This window comes from Vigna umbellata, chromosome 9, assembly GCF_029865625.1.
Source record: "Vigna umbellata cultivar VRB3 chromosome 9, Vumbellata_1.0, whole genome shotgun sequence".
NCBI lineage: Eukaryota > Viridiplantae > Streptophyta > Magnoliopsida > Fabales > Fabaceae > Vigna > Vigna umbellata.
The window spans coordinates 3,135,298-3,140,489 of record NC_142173.1 but is presented as its reverse complement, the minus strand read 5'-3'; the positions used below and the strand labels follow the sequence as shown (position 1 = coordinate 3,140,489).

Sequence of the window (5,192 nt, the reverse complement as noted above, 5' to 3'; positions counted from 1 at the left end):
TAATTATATCTTAAATATATTTAAAGTCAAAATAATTACATTTAAAGTCAAAGTATTGACTAAATATTCTTAAAAATGAAAAAGTATAGTATTTTTTTCCTTACGTTTTTAGCTTTCTATATTTAAATATTGGATTTTAAATATGAAACATCGTCAAAATTTACATATAGTAATTATATCTTTATATAATAAATAAGTTATTAATATTTTTATATTTAAATAAATTTTATTGACTAATTATTTTTTTAATGTAAAAACGTATAATAATTATTTCTCTATAAATTCATGGTTAGCTTTCTTAAAACAATACCAAAGACTTTTTCTTCTATTCATATTTTGAATCCTTAGAAAACTTACAAAAGAGATATGGAAAAAGTTGAGATAAAAGCTATTGGAGTTTTAGTTATGGTGATGATTCTTTTGAGTTTTTGGAGATAAAAGCTGAATTAAATAGCAAAACTGATGGTTTGATATGCAATGTTAAATGTTCACTCAAATGTAATCCTTTAGCCTCTCCTCAATATGAAAAATGTATGATATTGTGAATCACATTGTAATAAAATATCCTCTGATCCTATTTCTAAATGTTTTACTAGTTGTGACTTAATGAAGGTCATTGCCTACAACAATGGTATGTGCTCTCTCAAAATATTTACTTGTTTCAATAGTTTTACATTTTTATTTAGATTTCCTTTTATTAATTATTTTTTTCATATCTTTGTTAATTAGCTTTCTTATTGCTTATAATTTTAACTATTGACTTTACTTTTTTATCAGGCGCTCATGATCTTGCAAATAACGTGATAAATACATGCATGGCAGAGTGTACAAAAAAGTTGTAATTTCTAAGAACTTTTGAGTGAAATTTGATAGAAGAAATTGTATTCCTACCAAATTTTCAGAAATAATCTTGATCGATAAACAATGTTCAATTATTTTCATACTTATTTTGTAACTACTTTCCTCCATTTTATGTATTCCTTTGTACTATTGAAACTTGAGTATTTATAAAATTAATAAAATAAAAAAATTTATTTTAACAACATTATCATCACTTTCCATTAAGGAAGAAAATTACAAAGTATTCTAACAAAAAAATAGTGATATTTAAGGTGTGTGAGGAAGGTATTAAGATATAATATAAATTAAAACTATGAATATGTAAGATCCCTTCCGAGTTATTATAGTATTTTAAGACAAAATTTTATCCAAAGAATGTAATCTGATTAAAGTGACAATTTTAATAGTTTGAGTATTTTATAAATTTTAAAATAGTTTAGTTCAAGTCAAAAATATATTTAATAGATCCTGTGATTAAATTAATTTTAAAGATAACCTAGCTTGACACATAACATATCTTAACTCAATTATTTCGACGTCATAAAAAAAAAACTTTGAGTCCATTGGAATAATAGTGTGAAGTTACATTATTGTTATTATTTTATAATTTTTTATATTCTTAACAGATCTAACGTTTTTAAAAATAATTAATACTGATGAAGAAATATGTGCTAAAAAGTTTATTATCTTCTGTTTCAAATTCTATAGTTGTAATCAAAGTTTATCATTCTTTAATAGAAAATGTTTTCCATCAAAATATCCTTTTATATATATATATATTGTAAGACCCATGAAAAATATTTAGATTTAATAAATAGTAGCAATTTTTAATTTTTACGGATAAAAATAAAATTAATAAAATTATGGCAAGAAAAATTAAAATTTATGATAGATAATTATAATAATTCCAGAGGAAGGAGTTTAAAATTTTGAGAATTTATTTTAGAAGATTTTGAAAAAAAAAATTAATAGTAAAAAGGGAATAGTAAATAGTGAATAGTAAAAAGTGAATAGTAAAAAAAAAATAATAATAAAAAAAAATGAATAGTGTTCAGTGGATAAGGCTTCCTACGGTGCATTGATAAAGCAGATAAGAAGATTTGGTGGTGGATGATTAAAATATTATATTTTGAGATTTGGTTAACACTAAATATCCTTGGGATATGGTTTTGATCTCGGGAAGCACGTTATAATTGAGGTTGCGTTGTGGTTGATGGCTCTGATAAACTCACTAGATGAAAGGTGGGAGTTGCCCTGATAAGCTTTTTGAGTGGTGGGAATTACCCTGATAATCTCTCTAGTTGAGTGGTGGGAAGTAACATGCTTAAATGATTCGGAAGTGTACTTGCATGGAGAAGCTCTTGAATAGAGTGATGGGAAGGGACACGATTTAATACTTGTCAATGAAACTATTGAATAAAGTGGTGGGAAGGGATACTTGGCACAATGGTTTTGTTCTATGACATGTTTTGATGACCCATAAATTCTTTATATCTATGGGAGTTATTACAAGTATTAGAGGATTAATTAGTATAACCATTAAACTATATTTTAATGTCATAGGATGGATTTAACTTATGTGGCATAAGTGGTTTATTTAAATGAGTAGGTGTAGTACTAATAAGGTATGATAGTTGGAAGTTAGTTAGTTTTAAATTCGGCCTTATTGAGATAAAAATAAGCGGTTTTAGACTTTATAATATTGTTGATTGAGTGATCTGTTGAGTCTTATCAGATATACGCAGTTGTTAGGTACTAGGTTACAGACAACATTAAGTTTGTGGATTCATATTAGGATAGGATGTGGGAAGGTATTTTGAGGACAAAGTTTATATTCCTAAGATTTAGAGTTTATAAGTTAATTCTTGAAGAATGTTTTAAGTTAGGCTAGTAATGTTTGCTAGGAAAATAATTAGATTGAAGTAATTTGGAGTATAATCTTGAAAGAAGCTTGATTATTCTAATTTTGTTAAGTATTTTAGAAGTGTTTATCAGGGAAAGAAAATAGTGGTTCAACATTTAGTGTGGGTTAAATAAAGGATGATGATAAGTATTTTAGGGATATCTGACCAATGCAAGTGAAGGATAGACATTGTAGTCTAGGGTATGATCGAAAGGATGGTTTGGTCATGTTCCAATATGTTTTTAGAAGTTTATCGTCTTCAAGAATTGTTAGTTGAATGTTGAACATTAAGTGTAGTTAAGGGTGAAGGCAATATTACCGAGAATCAAATAAGTTCATCAAGGACGAATGAAGGAAATAATGCATGATCTTAAGTATGGAAAGGTTTCTATGGATGTTATAAAGCATACTCAATATACATATTATTTTTGGACAAGTTCTTGTTAAGTGGGTATGGAAAAGAAAACATAAGGATGAATTGTTTAGTAATAGTGTTTTAGACTTCGTGTAATCATTAGAGTAATTATAAATTTTACGGAGAATAGAAGTAGAGGGTAAGGTGGAGCAATCTTGTATAATTTTTGGTAGACATAAGTGGCTTTTAGAGGCGTACGATTTCTAGGAGTAGAAACTGTGTTGAGAAAATAGAATGGAAAGTTGTTACGGAAAAAGAATGATTCTTAAAGTTTTGCAGGGTCATGGAAGTCTTAAATAAGGATCTATAAGGGGAATCACTTTCTGGTTATAGTGGGTATGAAAAGTTTTCTGGAATCTTGTGATTAATAGTTTATGAGTGATGAGTTCTTTTAAAACATTAATGGATTATTTTGAGACTAGTGAGGTATGTTTAATGGTGGTTTTGATGGGGCTAAAAGTGACAAGTAAGAATGTTTTGAAGGTTTATGATTTTAATTTTTTTCGTGAGTAGATTTCAATTTGAGATGCTAGAAATTTTATGCATAAAATAAGTAGAGAAATGATTCAGGTTATGAGTGTGAGACTTTTCTAGTGGAATGCGTGTAAATGAGTATTAAAATAAAATTTTTGTTGTCGAATTTTTTTTATATACTATTGATTTTGTTTTAGACAATGTTTTTATAAAATGTGCATTTTCTTAAGGCTATGTACATTTAGTATGTTCATACATAGTTATATGTTGTAATTATAAATGTGAAAAAAAAAATTTCAAACATTCATTCTGTTTAGATGATGATTTTGAATATTGGATCCTCAATACTGTGGGATTATGAAACGGTTGTTGTTGTGATTGTTGATAGTATATGATATTTGATAATTAAAATTGGATGTTATCTTTAATAGGTATAAATGGTCTAAGACATGCATGTTGTGGTTGAAAATAGAGATTTCAAGGGACAAATATGTGAGATTGAGGTTATTTAAGTAATCTAGTTTACTAAATTTGTTTTGGTTTTGAAGTTTAATTAAAAAAAAAAAAATTGATCTAGAACCAAGGGTAGTTCATTAGAGATTGGAGTACAAAGTTGGAAGTTTGTAAATTGAAGGTTTTGAGTGATAGGTGATTATTTGTCATAAGTTATTACTATGACTTGTTAGGTTGCAGAAATCAGGTGCGGAAGCTAATGGTTGATTATTTTGGTGTTGTTTTTAGGTGATGAGATTTTGAATTAGAAAATTTTTGCAAAAGGAGGAGAAGGATCATATAATTAATATAAAAAAATAACTTACTCTCTTCTCTGAACCCATCTGAAAATTTGAAAATAAAACTAAAACTAATTAATAACTTTTTATACTACTCCTAAATACTTTAATCACCTAATTCCATACCATAATTAAATATCTAATATTCAAAATTATAAAATAAAAATATAAAATATTTTTCTTCTGTCTGAGTTTTATCGCTACAAATAACATTTGAAGAAATTAATACTTCTAATTTTAAATTACAAAAAGTTTTCATATTTGTATTTCAAAAAAAAAAAATTTTATCTTAATAATTTTTTCATAATTTGGATATTACTTTCTTACATTCAGGATGACAATATTACCCTATAAAATGACATCATTATAATATAAATTGATTATCCACTATGCAACAATTATACGTTGCTGTTAGCAAAAATCAAAGATGAAGTTTTGATGATGAACAGATTTGCACAAGTCAAGATCCATAAAGACAAATTGAAGATCTCTGTATTTTATAAAGCTTTTATAATAATCAAAGTTGATGTAATAGTGCTCAAATATGTATTAGGGTTGATTCTTGTAATTTATATTTGATTTATTTAGTTAATCGATTATTCCTGAGAATAATCAATTAACACTAGCCGTTGGGGGTTTCAGATTTGAAAAACTAGCCGTTGGGGGTTTCAGATTTGAAAAACTAGCCGTTGGGGGTTTCAGATTTGAAAAACTAGCCGTTGTACTCATTATTAATCGATTAATATTTATGTTAATCGATTAAATGCGT

General features: G+C 26.6%; 1 long non-coding RNA gene across 1 annotated transcript; it reads left to right on the top strand.

The window, feature by feature from the left end:
* The first annotated feature begins 354 nt into the window (after positions 1 to 354).
* LOC148192325 (uncharacterized) lies at positions 355 to 943 on the top strand. The gene is made up of 2 exons (XR_015782124.1): positions 355 to 631; positions 778 to 943. It is a non-coding gene; the product is annotated as an uncharacterized LOC148192325 (long non-coding RNA).
* The last annotated feature ends 4,249 nt before the right edge of the window (positions 944 to 5,192 follow it).